This window comes from Gambusia affinis, linkage group LG05 (assembly GCF_019740435.1).
Source record: "Gambusia affinis linkage group LG05, SWU_Gaff_1.0, whole genome shotgun sequence".
Lineage (NCBI taxonomy): Eukaryota > Metazoa > Chordata > Actinopteri > Cyprinodontiformes > Poeciliidae > Gambusia > Gambusia affinis.
In genome coordinates, this window is record NC_057872.1 from 4,345,886 (window position 1) to 4,360,571 (window position 14,686).

The 14,686-nt window shown below is 37.3% G+C and overlaps 1 protein-coding gene and 64 non-coding genes across 65 annotated transcripts in view; 64 read left to right on the plus strand and 1 right to left on the minus strand.

Moving 5' to 3' along the window:
* Positions 1–14,686, minus strand: part of LOC122830725 (matrilin-2-like) — a 49,219-nt gene that overhangs the window by 29,667 nt on the left and 4,866 nt on the right. The gene's annotated exons all lie outside the window — the stretch shown is intronic.
* trnat-agu lies at positions 174–247 on the plus strand. The gene has a single exon. It is a non-coding gene; the product is annotated as a tRNA-Thr (tRNA).
* Positions 354–427, plus strand: trnat-ugu. Its single transcript has one exon. It is a non-coding gene; the product is annotated as a tRNA-Thr (tRNA).
* trnat-cgu lies at positions 531–604 on the plus strand. The gene has a single exon. It is a non-coding gene; the product is annotated as a tRNA-Thr (tRNA).
* Positions 887–960, plus strand: trnat-ugu. The gene has a single exon. It is a non-coding gene; the product is annotated as a tRNA-Thr (tRNA).
* On the plus strand, positions 1,065–1,138 carry trnat-cgu. Its single transcript has one exon. It is a non-coding gene; the product is annotated as a tRNA-Thr (tRNA).
* trnat-agu lies at positions 1,242–1,315 on the plus strand. Its single transcript has one exon. It is a non-coding gene; the product is annotated as a tRNA-Thr (tRNA).
* Positions 1,419–1,492, plus strand: trnat-agu. Its single transcript has one exon. It is a non-coding gene; the product is annotated as a tRNA-Thr (tRNA).
* trnat-ugu lies at positions 1,596–1,669 on the plus strand. Its single transcript has one exon. It is a non-coding gene; the product is annotated as a tRNA-Thr (tRNA).
* Positions 1,776–1,849, plus strand: trnat-ugu. The gene has a single exon. It is a non-coding gene; the product is annotated as a tRNA-Thr (tRNA).
* trnat-cgu lies at positions 1,952–2,025 on the plus strand. Its single transcript has one exon. It is a non-coding gene; the product is annotated as a tRNA-Thr (tRNA).
* trnat-agu lies at positions 2,130–2,203 on the plus strand. The gene has a single exon. It is a non-coding gene; the product is annotated as a tRNA-Thr (tRNA).
* Positions 2,308–2,381, plus strand: trnat-cgu. Its single transcript has one exon. It is a non-coding gene; the product is annotated as a tRNA-Thr (tRNA).
* trnat-agu lies at positions 2,485–2,558 on the plus strand. Its single transcript has one exon. It is a non-coding gene; the product is annotated as a tRNA-Thr (tRNA).
* On the plus strand, positions 2,663–2,736 carry trnat-ugu. Its single transcript has one exon. It is a non-coding gene; the product is annotated as a tRNA-Thr (tRNA).
* Positions 4,216–4,289, plus strand: trnat-ugu. Its single transcript has one exon. It is a non-coding gene; the product is annotated as a tRNA-Thr (tRNA).
* On the plus strand, positions 4,393–4,466 carry trnat-cgu. Its single transcript has one exon. It is a non-coding gene; the product is annotated as a tRNA-Thr (tRNA).
* On the plus strand, positions 4,571–4,644 carry trnat-agu. The gene has a single exon. It is a non-coding gene; the product is annotated as a tRNA-Thr (tRNA).
* On the plus strand, positions 4,749–4,822 carry trnat-cgu. The gene has a single exon. It is a non-coding gene; the product is annotated as a tRNA-Thr (tRNA).
* On the plus strand, positions 4,926–4,999 carry trnat-agu. Its single transcript has one exon. It is a non-coding gene; the product is annotated as a tRNA-Thr (tRNA).
* Positions 5,104–5,177, plus strand: trnat-ugu. Its single transcript has one exon. It is a non-coding gene; the product is annotated as a tRNA-Thr (tRNA).
* trnat-ugu lies at positions 5,461–5,534 on the plus strand. Its single transcript has one exon. It is a non-coding gene; the product is annotated as a tRNA-Thr (tRNA).
* On the plus strand, positions 5,638–5,711 carry trnat-cgu. The gene has a single exon. It is a non-coding gene; the product is annotated as a tRNA-Thr (tRNA).
* On the plus strand, positions 5,816–5,889 carry trnat-agu. The gene has a single exon. It is a non-coding gene; the product is annotated as a tRNA-Thr (tRNA).
* On the plus strand, positions 5,994–6,067 carry trnat-cgu. Its single transcript has one exon. It is a non-coding gene; the product is annotated as a tRNA-Thr (tRNA).
* Positions 6,171–6,244, plus strand: trnat-agu. Its single transcript has one exon. It is a non-coding gene; the product is annotated as a tRNA-Thr (tRNA).
* On the plus strand, positions 6,351–6,424 carry trnat-ugu. Its single transcript has one exon. It is a non-coding gene; the product is annotated as a tRNA-Thr (tRNA).
* trnat-cgu lies at positions 6,528–6,601 on the plus strand. Its single transcript has one exon. It is a non-coding gene; the product is annotated as a tRNA-Thr (tRNA).
* trnat-agu lies at positions 6,705–6,778 on the plus strand. The gene has a single exon. It is a non-coding gene; the product is annotated as a tRNA-Thr (tRNA).
* On the plus strand, positions 6,883–6,956 carry trnat-agu. Its single transcript has one exon. It is a non-coding gene; the product is annotated as a tRNA-Thr (tRNA).
* Positions 7,241–7,314, plus strand: trnat-ugu. The gene has a single exon. It is a non-coding gene; the product is annotated as a tRNA-Thr (tRNA).
* On the plus strand, positions 7,418–7,491 carry trnat-agu. Its single transcript has one exon. It is a non-coding gene; the product is annotated as a tRNA-Thr (tRNA).
* trnat-agu lies at positions 7,945–8,018 on the plus strand. The gene has a single exon. It is a non-coding gene; the product is annotated as a tRNA-Thr (tRNA).
* On the plus strand, positions 8,302–8,375 carry trnat-cgu. Its single transcript has one exon. It is a non-coding gene; the product is annotated as a tRNA-Thr (tRNA).
* trnat-ugu lies at positions 8,481–8,554 on the plus strand. Its single transcript has one exon. It is a non-coding gene; the product is annotated as a tRNA-Thr (tRNA).
* On the plus strand, positions 8,659–8,732 carry trnat-cgu. Its single transcript has one exon. It is a non-coding gene; the product is annotated as a tRNA-Thr (tRNA).
* On the plus strand, positions 8,837–8,910 carry trnat-cgu. The gene has a single exon. It is a non-coding gene; the product is annotated as a tRNA-Thr (tRNA).
* Positions 9,013–9,086, plus strand: trnat-cgu. The gene has a single exon. It is a non-coding gene; the product is annotated as a tRNA-Thr (tRNA).
* trnat-cgu lies at positions 9,191–9,264 on the plus strand. The gene has a single exon. It is a non-coding gene; the product is annotated as a tRNA-Thr (tRNA).
* Positions 9,370–9,443, plus strand: trnat-ugu. Its single transcript has one exon. It is a non-coding gene; the product is annotated as a tRNA-Thr (tRNA).
* trnat-cgu lies at positions 9,548–9,621 on the plus strand. The gene has a single exon. It is a non-coding gene; the product is annotated as a tRNA-Thr (tRNA).
* trnat-ugu lies at positions 9,727–9,800 on the plus strand. The gene has a single exon. It is a non-coding gene; the product is annotated as a tRNA-Thr (tRNA).
* On the plus strand, positions 9,904–9,977 carry trnat-cgu. The gene has a single exon. It is a non-coding gene; the product is annotated as a tRNA-Thr (tRNA).
* On the plus strand, positions 10,082–10,155 carry trnat-agu. The gene has a single exon. It is a non-coding gene; the product is annotated as a tRNA-Thr (tRNA).
* trnat-cgu lies at positions 10,260–10,333 on the plus strand. Its single transcript has one exon. It is a non-coding gene; the product is annotated as a tRNA-Thr (tRNA).
* Positions 10,615–10,688, plus strand: trnat-ugu. The gene has a single exon. It is a non-coding gene; the product is annotated as a tRNA-Thr (tRNA).
* trnat-cgu lies at positions 10,792–10,865 on the plus strand. Its single transcript has one exon. It is a non-coding gene; the product is annotated as a tRNA-Thr (tRNA).
* On the plus strand, positions 10,970–11,043 carry trnat-agu. The gene has a single exon. It is a non-coding gene; the product is annotated as a tRNA-Thr (tRNA).
* On the plus strand, positions 11,148–11,221 carry trnat-cgu. Its single transcript has one exon. It is a non-coding gene; the product is annotated as a tRNA-Thr (tRNA).
* trnat-agu lies at positions 11,325–11,398 on the plus strand. The gene has a single exon. It is a non-coding gene; the product is annotated as a tRNA-Thr (tRNA).
* On the plus strand, positions 11,505–11,578 carry trnat-ugu. Its single transcript has one exon. It is a non-coding gene; the product is annotated as a tRNA-Thr (tRNA).
* trnat-cgu lies at positions 11,682–11,755 on the plus strand. The gene has a single exon. It is a non-coding gene; the product is annotated as a tRNA-Thr (tRNA).
* Positions 11,859–11,932, plus strand: trnat-agu. The gene has a single exon. It is a non-coding gene; the product is annotated as a tRNA-Thr (tRNA).
* trnat-agu lies at positions 12,037–12,110 on the plus strand. Its single transcript has one exon. It is a non-coding gene; the product is annotated as a tRNA-Thr (tRNA).
* Positions 12,395–12,468, plus strand: trnat-ugu. Its single transcript has one exon. It is a non-coding gene; the product is annotated as a tRNA-Thr (tRNA).
* On the plus strand, positions 12,572–12,645 carry trnat-agu. Its single transcript has one exon. It is a non-coding gene; the product is annotated as a tRNA-Thr (tRNA).
* Positions 12,750–12,823, plus strand: trnat-cgu. Its single transcript has one exon. It is a non-coding gene; the product is annotated as a tRNA-Thr (tRNA).
* trnat-agu lies at positions 12,927–13,000 on the plus strand. The gene has a single exon. It is a non-coding gene; the product is annotated as a tRNA-Thr (tRNA).
* Positions 13,107–13,180, plus strand: trnat-ugu. The gene has a single exon. It is a non-coding gene; the product is annotated as a tRNA-Thr (tRNA).
* Positions 13,285–13,358, plus strand: trnat-ugu. The gene has a single exon. It is a non-coding gene; the product is annotated as a tRNA-Thr (tRNA).
* On the plus strand, positions 13,460–13,533 carry trnat-agu. The gene has a single exon. It is a non-coding gene; the product is annotated as a tRNA-Thr (tRNA).
* Positions 13,638–13,711, plus strand: trnat-agu. Its single transcript has one exon. It is a non-coding gene; the product is annotated as a tRNA-Thr (tRNA).
* On the plus strand, positions 13,997–14,070 carry trnat-ugu. The gene has a single exon. It is a non-coding gene; the product is annotated as a tRNA-Thr (tRNA).
* trnak-cuu lies at positions 14,174–14,247 on the plus strand. Its single transcript has one exon. It is a non-coding gene; the product is annotated as a tRNA-Lys (tRNA).
* On the plus strand, positions 14,532–14,605 carry trnat-agu. The gene has a single exon. It is a non-coding gene; the product is annotated as a tRNA-Thr (tRNA).

Here is a 14,686-nt window from a genome sequence, read left to right on the forward strand (position 1 = left end):
CTGTGGCTTAGCTGGTCAAAGTGCCTGTTTAGTAAACAGGACATCCTGGTTTCAAATCCCAGCAGCACCTTTAAATGAAATGGCTTGTTGACTGATGTAGTTTTGTTTTTCCTTTTATCTAGTTATGACAATATGTATTGGCAATTAGAGAAAGTTTAATTTAAGAATGTCAAGGTGCTGTGGCTTAGTTGGTCAAAGTGCCTGTCTAGTAAACAGGAGATCCTGGGTTCAAATCCCAGCAGCACCTTTAAATGAAATAGCTTATAGACTGATGTACTTTTGTTTTTCCTTTTATCTAAAGTTATGACAGTATGCAATGGCATTTAGAGAAAGCTTAATGTTAGGAATTTCAAGGTACTGTGACTTAGCTGGTCAAAGCACCTGTCTTGTAAACAGGAGATCCTGGGTTCAAGTCCCAGCAGCACCTTTTAAAAATGTCTTTCTAATTGATACATTTTTTGTTTCATATTTGAATTCAAAGTCACGATATGTCCTATCATTTAGAGAAACTGTCACTTCAGTATCAAACAGGTGCTGTGGCTTAGCTGGTCAAAGCGCCTGTTTCGTAAACAGGAGATCCTGGGTTCAAATCCCAGCAGCACCTTTAAATGAAATGGATTATATAATTATGTAGTTTTGTTTTTCCTTTTATCTAGATTTATGACAATATGTATGTATCATTTAGAGAAACTGTCACTTCAGTATCAAACAGGTGCTGTGGGTTGGTCAAAGCGCCTGTTTCGTAAACAGGAGATCCTGGGTTCAAATCCCAGCAGCACCTTTAAATGAAATAAATTATAAAATTATGTACTTTTGTTTTTCCTTTTAGCTAAAGTTATGACAATATGTATTGGCAATTAGAGAAAGTTTAATTTAACCATGTCAAGGTGCTGTGGCTTAGCTGGTCAAAGTGATTGTCTTGTAAACAGGAGATCCTGGGTTCAAGTCCCAGCAGTGCCTTTTTAAAAATGGCTTTCTAATTGATACATTTTTTGTTTCATGTTTGAATTCAAAGTCACGATATGTCCTATCATTTAGAGAAACTGTCACTTCAGTGTCAAACAGGTGCTGTGGCTTAGCTGGTCAAAGCGCCTGTTTCGTAAACAGGAGATTCTTGGTTCAAATCCCAGCAGCACCTCTAAATGAAATGGCTTGTTGACTAATGTAGTTTTGTTTTTCCTTTTATCAAGTTATGACAATATGTATTGGCAATTAGAGAAAGTTTAATTTAACAATGTCAAGGTGCTGTGGCTTAGTTGGTCAAAGTGCCTGTCTAGTAAACAGGAGATCCTGGGTTCAAATCCCAGCAGCACCTCTAACTGAAATGGCTTGTTAACTAATGTAGTTTTGTTTTTCCTTTTATCTAGTTATGACAATATGTATTGGCAATTAGAGAAAGTTTAATCTAACAATGTCAAGGTGCTGTGGCTTAGTTGGTCAAAGTGCCTGTCTAGTAAACAGGAGATCCTGGGTTCAAATCCCAGCAGCACCTCTAAATGAAATGGCTTGTTGACTAATGTAGTTTTGTTCTTCCTTTTATCTAGTTATGACAATATGTATTGGCAATTAGAGAAAGTTTAATTTAAAAATGTCAAGGTGCTGTGGCTTAGCTGGTCAAAGCGCCTGTCTTGTAAACAGGAGATCCTGGGTTCAAATCCCAGCAGCACCTTTAAATGAAATGGTTTGTTGACTGATGTACTTTTGTTTTTCCTTTTATCTAAAGTTATGACAGTATGCAATGGCATTTAGAGAAAGCTTAATGTTAGGAATTTCACGGTACTGTGGCTTAGCTGGTCAAAGCGCCTGTCTTGTAAACAGGAGATCCTGGGTTCAAGTCCCAGCAGCACCTTTTAAAAATGTCTTTCTAATTGATACATTTTTGTTTCATATTTGAATTCAATGTCAAAATATGTCCTATCATTTAGAGACACTGTCACTTCAGTATCAAAAAGGTGCTGTGGCTTAGCTGGTCAAAGCGCCTGTTTCGTAAACAGGACATCCTGGTTTCAAATCCCAGCAGCACCTTTAAATGAAATAGATTATAAGCTGATGTACTTTTGTTTTTCCTTTTATCTAGTTATGACAATATGTATTAGCAATTAGAGAAAGTTTAACTTTAGCAGTGTCAAGGTACTGTGGCTTAGTTGGTCAAAGTGCCTGTCTAGTAAACAGGAGATCCTGGGTTCAAGTCCCAGCAGTGCCTTTTTAAAAATGGCTTTCTAATTGATACCTTTTTTGTTTCATATTTGAATTCAATGTCAAAATATGTCCTATCATTTGGAGAAACTGTCACTTCAGTATCAAAAAGGTGCTGTGGCTTAGCTGGTCAAAGCGCCTGTTTCGTAAACAGGACATCCTGGGTTCAAATCCCAGCAGCACCTTTAAATGAAATGGCTTGTTGACTGATGTAGTTTTGTTTTTCCTTTTATCTAGTTATGACAATATGTATTGGCAATTAGAGAAAGTTTAATTTAACAATGTCAAGGTGCTGTGGCTTAGTTGGTCAAAGTGCCTGTCTAGTAAACAGGAGATTCTGGGTTCAAATCCCAGCAGTACCTTTAAATGAAATAGCTTATAGACTGATGTACTTTTGTTTTTCCTTTTATCTAGTTATGACAGTATGCAATGGCATTTAGAGAAAGCTTAATGTTAGGAATTTCAAGGTACTGTGGCTTAGCTGGTCAAAGCACCTGTCTTGTAAACAGGAGATCCTGGGTTCAAGTCCCAGCAGCACCTTTTAAAAATGTCTTTCTAATTGATACATTTTTTGTTTCATATTTGAATTCAATGTCAAAATATGTCCTATCATTTAGAGCAGACCTGGGCATTTTAAGGCCCGCGGGCCAGATATGGCCCGTTGGGCATCCCTGTCCGGCCCGCGTCCCCCCCCCCCAGTCAAAACAAAACACCGTATTTTCGAGTGCATGCGACACAGCTGTCTTTTATTTTGAAAGGGCTTGACGCACCGTTTATGAATGCACGTACATAAATGCTAACGCACAGCAACAACAAGTGATGCTAGCAGCCGAATACACGATCCCCACAAAATGTCATCTCACGGTAAAAAAAGAAAAGTTGATTCCGAATTCTGCATTTTTAACAAGGCATGGACAGCGAAATATTTCTTTATTGAAGTCAAAGGCAAGGCCGTGTGTTTAGTTTGTGGTGCGCAGGTGGCTGTGTTAAAGGAATATAATATCCACCGTCACTACGTGACCAAACACAGAAGAGATACAAGAACTTTTCAGAGAAAGAGCGCGTCACTGAGTCGTCTGTACTCGTAGCCAAGTTGCAAGCTCAACAAACACTTTTTACAAAACGCCTGGCATCTAGAGGAGCTGCAGTCAAGGCAAGTTTTGTCATATCCCACAAGATTGCTAGGAAGAGCAAACCTTTCTCTGACGGAGAGTATATTAAGCAGTGCTAATATGTCCTGAGAAAAAAGACGCTTTTGAGAACATCTCCCTCTCCCGCCGCAAACGTAACGAGAAGGATGGAGGACATCGCGACGAACCTGGTGCTGCAACTGAAAGACAGCGTGAATGATTTTGAGTACCGGTATTTTTCCCTGGCTTTGGATGAGAGCTGTGACATACGGGACACTGCCCAGCTGCTCATCTGTTCGTCAGGCTTTTTCCAACACTTAAAACCATTTATTGCTCATATATGCAGTTGATCAGTTGATTAATATAACACACACCATTTCAATTGTGGAGAGATTAAAAAGTTAAAAATAAATTCAGATGTGATGACGATATTTTTTTTAACTATTAATTTGTTAATTCTCACTTCAGCCAAACCACAAATTGTTTTTTTATTTTTATTAATTTTTACTGAATATTCTTCTTAACAAAAGAATATGATTTAAATATTTTATTACAACAAGAGGTATGAGAAAATGAATAATGAGTCAAGATTAAATTTGAGTCATTGCTGGATCGGCCCTCCAACATATTTCATATTTTTCATGCGGCCCCCTGAAGAAATTAATTGCCCACCCCTGATTTAGAGACACTGTCACTTCAGTATCAATAAGGTGCTGTGGCTTAGCTGGTCAAAGCGCCTGTTTTGTAAACAGAAGATCCTGGGTTCAAGTCACAGAAGCACCTTTAAATGAAATGGTTTGTTGACTGATGTACTTTTGTTTTTCCTTTTATCTAAAGTTATGACAGTATGCAATGGCATTTAGAGAAAGCTTAATGTTAGGAATTTCACGGTACTGTGGCTTAGCTGGTCAAAGCGCCTGTCTTGTAAACAGGAGATCCTGGGTTCAAGTCCCAGCAGCACCTTTTAAAAATGTCTTTCTAATTGATACATTTTTTGTTTCATATTTGAATTCAATGTCAAAATATGTCCTATCATTTAGAGACACTGTCACTTCAGTATCAAAAAGGTGCTGTGGCTTAGCTGGTCAAAGCGCCTGTTTCGTAAACAGGACATCCTGGTTTCAAATCCCAGCAGCACCTTTAAATGAAATAGATTATAAGCTGATGTACTTTTGTTTTTCCTTTTATCTAGTTATGACAATATGTATTAGCAATTAGAGAAAGTTTAACTTTAGCAGTGTCAAGGTACTGTGGCTTAGTTGGTCAAAGTGCCTGTCTAGTAAACAGGAGATCCTGGGTTCAAGTCCCAGCAGTGCCTTTTTAAAAATGGCTTTCTAATTGATACCTTTTTTGTTTCATATTTGAATTCAATGTCAAAATATGTCCTATCATTTGGAGAAACTGTCACTTCAGTATCAAAAAGGTGCTGTGGCTTAGCTGGTCAAAGCGCCTGTTTCGTAAACAGGACATCCTGGGTTCAAATCCCAGCAGCACCTTTAAATGAAATGGCTTGTTGACTGATGTAGTTTTGTTTTTCCTTTTATCTAGTTATGACAATATGTATTGGCAATTAGAGAAAGTTTAATTTAACAATGTCAAGGTGCTGTGGCTTAGTTGGTCAAAGTGCCTGTCTAGTAAACAGGAGATTCTGGGTTCAAATCCCAGCAGTACCTTTAAATGAAATAGCTTATAGACTGATGTACTTTTGTTTTTCCTTTTATCTAGTTATGACAGTATGCAATGGCATTTAGAGAAAGCTTAATGTTAGGAATTTCAAGGTACTGTGGCTTAGCTGGTCAAAGCACCTGTCTTGTAAACAGGAGATCCTGGGTTCAAGTCCCAGCAGCACCTTTTAAAAATGTCTTTCTAATTGATACATTTTTTGTTTCATATTTGAATTCAATGTCAAAATATGTCCTATCATTTAGAGACACTGTCACTTCAGTATCAATAAGGTGCTGTGGCTTAGCTGGTCAAAGCGCCTGTTTTGTAAACAGAAGATCCTGGGTTCAAGTCACAGAAGCACCTTTAAATGAAATGGTTTGTTGACTGATGTACTTTTGTTTTTCCTTTTATCTAAAGTTATGACAGTATGCAATGGCATTTAGAGAAAGCTTAATGTTAGGAATTTCACGGTACTGTGGCTTAGCTGGTCAAAGCGCCTGTCTTGTAAACAGGAGATCCTGGGTTCAAGTCCCAGCAGCACCTTTTAAAAATGTCTTTCTAATTGATACATTTTTTGTTTCATATTTGAATTCAATGTCAAAATATGTCCTATCATTTAGAGACACTGTCACTTCAGTATCAAAAAGGTGCTGTGGCTTAGCTGGTCAAAGCGCCTGTTTCGTAAACAGGACATCCTGGTTTCAAATCCCAGCAGCACCTTTAAATGAAATAGATTATAAGCTGATGTACTTTTGTTTTTCCTTTTATCTAGTTATGACAATATGTATTAGCAATTAGAGAAAGTTTAACTTTAGCAGTGTCAAGGTACTGTGGCTTAGTTGGTCAAAGTGCCTGTCTAGTAAACAGGAGATCCTGGGTTCAAGTCCCAGCAGTGCCTTTTTAAAAATGGCTTTCTAATTGATACCTTTTTTGTTTCATATTTGAATTCAATGTCAAAATATGTCCTATCATTTGGAGAAACTGTCACTTCAGTATCAAAAAGGTGCTGTGGCTTAGCTGGTCAAAGCGCCTGTTTCGTAAACAGGACATCCTGGGTTCAAATCCCAGCAGCACCTTTAAATGAAATGGCTTGTTGACTGATGTAGTTTTGTTTTTCCTTTTATCTAGTTATGACAATATGTATTGGCAATTAGAGAAAGTTTAATTTAACAATGTCAAGGTGCTGTGGCTTAGTTGATCAAAGTGCCTGTCTAGTAAACAGGAGATCCTGGGTTCAAATCCCAGCAGCACCTTTAAATGAAATAGCTTATAGACTGATGTACTTTTGTTTTTCCTTTTATCTAAAGTTATGACAGTATGCAATGGCATTTAGAGAAAGCTTAATGTTAGGAATTTCAAGGTACTGTGGCTTCGCTGGTCAAAGCACCTGTCTTGTAAACAGGAGATCCTGGGTTCAAGTCCCAGCAGCACCTTTAAAAAATGTCTTTCTAATTGATACATTTTTTGTTTCATATTTGAATTCAATGTCAAAATATGTCCTATCATTTAGAGACACTGTCACTTCAGTATCAAAAAGGTGCTGTGGCTTAGCTGGTCAAAGCGCCTGTTTCGTAAACAGAAGATCCTGGGTTCAAGTCACAGAAGCACCTTTAAATGAAATAGCTTATAGACTGATGTACTTTTTTTCCACTTTTATCTAGTTATGACAATATGTATTAGCAATTAGAGAAAGGTTAACTGTAGCAGTGTCAAGGTACTGTGGCTTAGTTGGTCAAAGTGCCTGTCTAGTAAACAGGAGATCCTGGGTTCAAGTCCCAGCAGCGCCTTTTTAAAAATGGCTTTCTAATTGATACATTTTTTGTTTCATATTTGAACTCAATGTCAAAATATATCCTATCATATAGAGAAACTGTCACCTTAGTGTTATAAAGGTGCTGTGGCTTAGCTGGTCAAAGTGCCTGTCTAGTAAACAGGAGATCCTGGGTTCAAATCCCAGCAGCACCTTTAAATGAAATGGCTTGTTGACTGATGTAGTTTTGTTTTTCCTTTTAGCTAAAGTTATGACAGTATGCAATGGCATTTAGAGAATGCTTAATGTTACGAATTCCACGGTACTGTGGCTTAGCTGATCAAAGTACCTGTCTAGTAAACAGGAGATCCTGGGTTCAAATCCCAGCAGCACCTTAAATGAAATAGCTTATAGACTGATGTACTTTTGTTTTTCCTTTTAGCTAAAGTTATGACAATATGTATTGGCAATTAGAGAAAGTTTAATTTAACCATGTCAAGGTGCTGTGGCTTAGTTGGTCAAAGTGCCTGTCTTGTAAACAGGAGATCCTGGGTTCAAGTCCCAGCAGCACCTTTTAAAAATGGCTTTCTAATTGATACATTTTTTGTTTCATATTTGAACTCAATGTCAAAATATGTCCTATCATATAGAGAAACTGTCACCTTAGTGTTACAAAGGTGCTGTGGCTTAGTTGGTCAAAGTGCCTGTCTAGTAAACAGGAGATCCTGGGTTCAAATCCCAGCAGCACCTTTAAATAAAATAGATTGATGTACTTTTGTTTTTCCTTTTAGCTAAAGTTATGACAATATGTATTGGCAATTAGAGAAAGTTTAATTTAACCATGTCAAGGTGCTGTGGCTTAGTTGGTCAAAGTGCCTGTCTAGTAAACAGGAGATCCTGTGTTCAAGTCCCAGCAGTGCCTTTTTAAAAATGGCTTTCTAATTGATACATTTTTTGTTTCATATTTGAATTCAATGTCAAAATATGTCCTATCATTTAGAGAAACTGTCACTTCTGTATGAAAAAGGTGCTGTGGCTTAGCTGGTCAAAGTGCCTGTCTAGTAAACAGGAGATCCTGGGTTCAAATCCCAGCAGCAACTTTAAATGAAATAGCTTATAGACTGATGTACTTTTGTTTTTCCTTTTATCTAGTTATGACAATATGTATTGGCAATTAGAGAAAGTTTAATTTAACAATGTCAAGGTGCTGTGGCTTAGTTGGTCAAAGTGCCTGTCTAGTAAACAGGAGATCCTGGGTTCAAATCCCAGCAGCACCTTAAATGAAATAGCTTATAGACTGATGTACTTTTGTTTTTCCTTTTAGCTAAAGTTATGACAATATGTATTGGCATTTAGAGAAAGCTTAATGTTATGAATTTCACGGTACTGTGGCTTAGCTGATCAAAGTACCTGTCTTGTAAACGGGAGATCCTGGGTTCAAGTCCCAGCAGTGCCTTTTTAAAAATGGCTTTCTAATTGATACATTTTTTGTTTCATATTTGAATTCAATGTCAAAATATGTCCTATCATTTAGAGAAACTGTCACTTCAGTATCAACAAGGTGCTGTGGCTTAGCTGGTCAAAGAGCCTGTTTCGTAAACAGAAGCTCCTGGGTTCAAGTCCCAGCAGCACCTTTAAATGAAATAGATTATAAAATTATGTACTTTTGTCTTTCCTTTTAGCTAAAGTTATGACAATATGTATTGGCAATTAGAGAAAGTTTAATTTAACCATGTCAAGGTGCTGTGGCTTAGATGGTCAAAGTGCCTGTCTTGTAAACAGGAGATCCTGGGTTCAAGTCCCAGCAGTGCCTTTTTAAAAATGGCTTTCTAATTGATACATTTTTTGTTTCATATTTGAATTCAAAGTCACGATATGTCCTATCATTTAGAGAAACTGTCACTTCAGTATCAAACAGGTGCTGTGGCTTAGCTGGTCAAAGCGCCTGTTTCGTAAACAGGAGATCCTGGGTTCAAGTCCCAGCAGTGCCTTTTTAAAAATGGCTTTCTAATTGATACATTTTTTGTTTCATATTTGAATTCAAAGTCACGATATGTCCTATCATTTAGAGAAACTGTCACTTCAGTATCAAACAGGTGCTGTGGCTTAGCTGGTCAAAGCGCCTGTTTCGTAAACAGGAGATCCTGGGTTCAAGTCCCAGCAGTGCCTTTTTAAATGGCTTTCTAATTGATACATTTTTTGTTTCATATTTGAATTCAAAGTCACGATATGTCCTATCATTTAGAGAAACTGTCACTTCAGTATCAAACAGTTGCTGTGGCTTAGCTGGTCAAAGCGCCTGTTTCGTAAACAGGAGATCCTGGGTTCAAATCCCAGCAGCACCTTTAAATGGAATGGCTTGTTGACTGATGTAGTTTTGTTTTTCCTTTTATCTAGTTATGACAATATGTATTAGCAATTAGAGAAAGTTTAACTTTAGCAGTGTCAAGGTACTGTGGCTTAGTTGGTCAAAGCGCCTGTTTCGTAAACAGGAGATCCTGGGTTCAAATCCCAGCAGCACCTTTAAATGAAATAGATTATAAAATTATGTACTTTTGTTTTTCCTTTTAGCTAAAGTTATGACAATATGTATTGGCAATTAGAGAAAGTTTAATTTAACCATGTCAAGGTGCTGTGGCTTAGCTGGTCAAAGTGCCTGTCTTGTAAACAGGAGATCCTGGGTTCAAGTCCCAGCAGTGCCTTTTTAAAAATGGCTTTCTAATTGATACATTTTTTGTTTCATGTTTGAATTCAAAGTCACGATATGTCCTATCATTTAGAGAAACTGTCACTTCAGTATCAAACAGGTGCTGTGGCTTAGCTGGTCAAAGCGCCTGTTTCGTAAACAGGAGATCCTGGGTTCAAATCCCAGCAGTGCCTTTTTAAAAATGGCTTGTTGACTGATGTACTTTTGTTTTTCCTTTTATCTAAAGTTATGACAGTATGCAATGGCATTTAGAGAAAGCTTAATGTTAGGAATTTCACAGTACTGTGGCTTAGCTGGTCAAAGCGCCTGTCTTGTAAACAGGAGATCCTGGGTTCAAGTCCCAGCAGCACCTTTTAAAAATGTCTTTCTAATTGATACATTTTTTGTTTAATTTTTGAATTCAATGTCAAAATATGTCCTATCATTTAGAGAAACTGTCACTTCAGCATTAAAAAGGTGCTGTGGCTTAGCTGGTAAAAGCACCTGTTTCGTAAGCAGGCGATCCTGGGTTCAAGTCCCAGCAGCACCTTTAAATGAAATAGATTATAAGCTGATGTACTTTTGTTTTTCCTTTTATCTAGTTATGACAATATGTATTAGCAATTAGAGAAAGTTTAACTTTAGCAGTGTCAAGGTACTGTGGCTTAGTTGGTCAAAGTGCCTGTCTAGTAAACAGGAGATCCTGGGTTCAAGTCCCAGCAGTGCCTTTTTAAAAATGGCTTTCTAATTGATACCTTTTTTGTTTCATATTTGAATTCAATGTCAAAATATGTCCTATCATTTAGAGAAACTGTCACTTCAGTATCAAAAAGGTGCTGTGGCTTAGCTGGTCAAAGCGCCTGTTTCGTAAACAGGACATCCTGGGTTCAAATCCCAGCAGCACCTTTAAATGAAATGGCTTGTTGACTGATGTAGTTTTGTTTTTCCTTTTATCTAGTTATGACAATATGTATTGGCAATTAGAGAAAGTTTAATTTAACAATGTCAAGGTGCAGTGGCTTAGTTGGTCAAAGTGCCTGTCTAGTAAACAGGAGATTCTGGGTTCAAATCCCAGCAGCACCTTTAAATGAAATAGCTTATAGACTGATGTACTTTTGTTTTTCCTTTTATCTAGTTATGACAGTATGCAATGGCATTTAGAGAAAGCTTAATGTTCGGAATTTCAAGGTACTGTGGCTTAGCTGGTCAAAGCACCTGTCTTGTAAACAGGAGATCCTGGGTTCAAGTCCCAGCAGCACCTTTTAAAAATGTCTTTCTAATTGATACATTTTTTGTTTCATATTTGAATTCAATGTCAAAATATGTCCTATCATTTAGAGACACTGTCACTTCAGTATCAATAAGGTGCTGTGGCTTAGCTGGTCAAAGCGCCTGTTTCGTAAACAGAAGATCCTGGGTTCAAGTCACAGAAGCACCTTTAAATGAAATAGATTATAAACTGATGTACTTTTGTTTTTCCTTTTATCTAGTTATGACAATATGTATTAGCAATTAGAGAAAGTTTAACTTTAGCAGTGTCAAGGTACTGTGGCTTAGTTGGTCAAAGTGCCTGTCTAGTAAACAGGAGATCCTGGGTTCAAGTCCCAGCAGTGCCTTTTTAAAAATGGCTTTCTAATTGATACCTTTTTTGTTTCATATTTGAATTCAATGTCAAAATATGTCCTATCATTTAGAGAAACTGTCACTTCAGTATAAAAATGGTGCTGTGGCTTAGCTGGTCAAAGCGCCTGTTTCGTAAACAGGACATCCTGGTTTCAAATCCCAGCAGCACCTTTAAATGAAATGGCTTGTTGACTGATGTAGTTTTGTTTTTCCTTTTATCTAGTTATGACAATATGTATTGGCAATTAGAGAAAGTTTAATTTAAGAATGTCAAGGTGCTGTGGCTTAGTTGGTCAAAGTGCCTGTCTAGTAAACAGGAGATCCTGGGTTCAAATCCCAGCAGCACCTTTAAATGAAATAGCTTATAGACTGATGTACTTTTGTTTTTCCTTTTATCTAAAGTTATGACAGTATGCAATGGCATTTAGAGAAAGCTTAATGTTAGGAATTTCAAGGTACTGTGGCTTAGCTGGTCAAATCACCTGTCTTGTAAACAGGAGATCCTGGGTTCAAGTCCCAGCAGCACCTTTTAAAAATGTCTTTCTAATTGATACATTTTTTGTTTCATATTTGAATTCAATGTCAAAATATGTCCTATCATTTAGAGAAACTGTCACGTCAGTATCAAAAAGGTGCTGTGGCTTAGCTGGTCAAAGCGCCTGTTTCGTAAACAGAAGATCCTGGGTTCAAGTCACAGAAGCACCTTTAAATGAAATAGCTTATAGACTGATGTACTTTTTTTTCCCTTTTATCTAGTTATGACAATATGTATTAGCAATTAGAGAAAGGTTAACTGTAGCAGTGTCAAGGTACTGTGGCTTAGTTGGTCAAAGTGCCTGTCTAGTAAACAGGAGATCCTGGGTTCAAGTCCCAGCAGCGCCTTTTTAAAAATGGCTTTCTAATTGATAAATTTTTTGTTTCATATTTGAACTCAATGTCAAAATATATCCTATCATATAGAGAAACTGTCACCTTAGTGTTATAAAGGTGCTGTGGCTTAGCTGGTCAAAGTGCCTGTCTAGTAAACAGGAGATCCTGGGTTCAAATCCCAGCAGCACCTTTAAATGAAATAGCTTATAGACTGATGTAGTTTTGTTTTTCCTTTTAGCTAAAGTTATGACAGTATGCAATGGCATTTAGAGAATGCTTAATGTTACGAATTCCACGGTACTGTGGCTTAGCTGATCAAAGTACCTGTCTAGTAAACAGGAGATCCTGGGTTCAAATCCCAGCAGCACCTTAAATGAAATAGCTTATAGACTGATGTACTTTTGTTTTTCCTTTTAGCTAAAGTTATGACAATATGTATTGGCAATTAGAGAAAGTTTAATTTAACCATGTCAAGGTGCTGTGGCTTAGTTGGTCAAAGTGCCTGTCTTGTAAACAGGAGATCCTGGGTTCAAGTCCCAGCAGCACCTTTTAAAAATGGCTTTCTAATTGATACATTTTTTGTTTCATATTTGAACTCAATGTCAAAATATGTCCTATCATATAGAGAAACTGTCACCTTAGTGTTACAAAGGTGCTGTGGCTTAGTTGGTCAAAGTGCCTGTCTAGTAAACAGGAGATCCTGGGTTCAAATCCCAGCAGCACCTTTAAATGAAATAGCTTATAGACTGATGTACTTTTGTTTTTCCTTTTATCTAGTTATGACAATATGTATTAGCAATTAGAGAAAGGTTAACTGTAGCAGTTTCAAGGTACTGTGGCTTAGTTGGTCAAAGCGCCTGTTTCGTAAACAGGAGATCCTGGGTTCAAATCCCATCAGCACCTTTAAATGAAATGGCTTGTTGACTGATGTAGTTTTATTTTTCCTTTTATCTAGTTATGACAATATGTATTGGCAATTAGAGAAAGTTTAATTTAACAATGTCAAGGTGCTGTGGCTTAGTTGGTCAAAGTGCCTGTCTAGTAAACAGGAGATCCTGGGTTCAAATCCCAGCAGCACCTTTAAATGAAATAGCTTATAGACTGATGTACTTTTGTTTTTCCTTTTATCTGAAGTTATGACAGTATGCAATGGAATTTAGAGAAAGCTTAATGTTAGGAATTTCAAGGTACTGTGGCTTAGCTGGTCAAAGCACCTGTCTTGTAAACAGGAGATCCTGGGTTCAAGTCCCAGCAGCACCTTTTAAAAATGTCTTTCTAATTGATACATTTTTTTGTTTCATATTTGAATTCAATGTCAAAACATGTCCTATCATTTAGAGACACTGTCACTTTAGTATCAAAAAGGTACTGTGGCTTAGCTGGTCAAAGCGCCTGTTTTGTAAACAGAAGATCCTGGGTTCAAGTCCCAGAAGCACCTTTAAATGAAATAGCTTATAGACTGATGTACTTTTTTTCCCTTTTATCTAGTTATGAAATATGTATTAGCAATTAGAGAAAGGTTAACTGTAGCAGTGTCAAGGTACTGTGGCTTAGTTGGTCAAAGTGCCTGTCTAGTAAACAGGAGATCCTGGGTTCAAGTCCCAGCAGCGCCTTTTTAAAAATGGCTTTCTAATTGATACATTTTTTGTTTCATATTTGAACTCAATGTCAAAATATGTCCTATCATTTAGAGAAACTGTCACCTTAGTGTTATAAAGGTGCTGTGGCTTAGCTGGTCAAAGTGCCTGTCTAGTAAACAGGAGATCCTGGGTTCAAATCCCAGCAGCACCTTTAAATGAAATAGCTTATAGACTGATGTAGTTTTGTTTTCCCTTTTAGCTAAAGTTATGACAGTATGCAATGGCATTTAGAGAATGCTTAATGTTATGAATTACACGGTACTGTGGCTTAGCTGATCAAAGTACCTGTCTAGTAAACAGGAGATCCTGGGTTCAAATCCCAGCAGCACCTTTAAATGAAATAGCTTATAGACTGATGTACTTTTGTTTTTCCTTTTAGCTAAAGTTATGACAATATGTATTAGCAATTAGAGAAAGTTTAATTTAGCCATGTCAAGGTGCTGTGGCTTAGTTGGTCAAAGTGCCTGTCTTGTAAACAGGAGATCCTGGGTTCAAGTCCCAGCAGCACCTTTTAAAAATGGCTTTCTAATTGATACATTTTTTGTTTCATATTTGAATTCAATGTCAAAATATGTCCTATCATTTAGAGACACTGTCACTTCAGTATCAAAAAGGTGCTGTGGCTTAGCTGGTCAAAGCGCCTGTTTCTTAAACAGAAGATCCTGGGTTCAAGTCCCAGCAGCACCTTTAAATTAAATAGCTTATAGACTGATGTACTTTTGTTTTTCCTTTTAGCTTAAGTTATGACAGTATGCAATGGCATTTAGAGAAAGCTTAATGTTACGAATTTCACGGTACTGTGGCTTAGCTGATCAAAGTACCTGTGTAGTAAACAGGAGATCCTGGGTTCAAGTCCCAGCAGCACCTTTTTAAAAAGGGCTTTCTAATTGATACATTTTATGTTTCATATTTGAACTCAATGTCAAAATATATCCTATCATATAGAGAAACTGTCACCTTAGTGTTATAAAGGTGCTGTGGCTTAGCTGGTCAAAGTGCCTGTCTAGTAAACAGGAGATCCTGGGTTCAAATCCCAGCAGCACCTTTAAATGAAATAGCTTGTTGACTGATGTAGTTTTGTTTTTCCTTTTATCTAGTTATGACAATATGTATTGGCAATTAGAGA